Raw genomic sequence first — 1,309 nt, forward strand, 5'->3', positions numbered from 1 at the left:
GGGGGGGGGGAATCTTCAAGTACTCAAAAATAGATGACGTCATACGGGAAAGAATTAAGCAGCTAGCTTGGAGCACTGCTGCTTGTCGACCATTCTTAAAGAAAAAAAAAGCAAGAAGAAAAGAAGAAAAGAAAAGAAGAAAAATAGAAAAGGAGAAAATAAGGAAAGAAAACACGGCCGCTGTGCGGATGACGCATAAGACACTACCTCTCCATTCTGACAAACGAAAAATGATGGGAGGGCTTTTAATTTGGCTGGAAGGGAAGTATATTAGTGTTATTGTCTGTCACCGTTTAAGAATCGGGTAGCTAGGAGCTACTCAGAAACGGATGACGTCATACTTTTTATGAACCAAACAGCCAAGAGCACTGCTCAAAGTCATAGACCATAAAATAACAAGCCGTGGGGATGACGCATACGTCACTGAATCGGAAAGAATTTCAACGAAATATCAGCTCTTTGAGTCACTTGGAGTGTGTCCTAATTCTCCAAAACAATCGTTATGCTATGACACAATATGGTGTTAAGACGCTCCAACTTTTCCATTGCAGTAAATCAAATCGTCTAGCTTTCCAGAAACATTTCGTATTAATTTGGCAACAGGTGTCAGTCGCTTAAGGTTATAAACTGGGGCAAAAATTGAGACACCTGTGTATTCTTGAAGAATATATTTTTGTTTTCCAGCCTGCCAACAAGAGTGTTTGAAATAAAATGATACATCTACAGATTTCATATCGTGTCACTGTAATGAGTTGAGTGAGAGATACAGCCAATCCCTGATTCATTTCCCCTAGATCTAAAGTATAATCTTAAAAACAAAACAAAAACAAAACAAAAACAAAACCAACGCTGTAACAAACAACTCTCTTTGCACGTAAATAAATACACATTGACACAATATCGTATTCTTAGTTTTAGTAGAGGTTTTACGGCGCTCGCAACTGCAAAAGATCATATGAGCGTCAGAAGATTAGAGGTGTTACAAGAGAAAAACAAACATAAAAAAGAAGAAGGGGAGATAAGGACGATAGACGTTTGATAGAAGAAGCAAATCACATCGGAGCACCCACCAACCACCCACGATGTATCGTTTTCAACAATATCGTGGGCGGAAAAAGACACACAGTTGTACACACAGACAACGCAATAGCCCATCCCCTCCAACATGCTCTCACTATCTTTCACTCTAAGACTCTCCCCTCTCATTTTTCTATGTACTCAACGGATCCCCTTTCGGAACTTTTTTGTTTTGAGAGAGGCTTTCGTGATGCCTCTATCTTTCACCATCCTTCCACCACCGCATGCCTCA

This window comes from Aplysia californica, unplaced genomic scaffold (assembly GCF_000002075.1).
Source record: "Aplysia californica isolate F4 #8 unplaced genomic scaffold, AplCal3.0 scaffold00498, whole genome shotgun sequence".
Taxonomy (NCBI): domain Eukaryota; kingdom Metazoa; phylum Mollusca; class Gastropoda; order Aplysiida; family Aplysiidae; genus Aplysia; species Aplysia californica.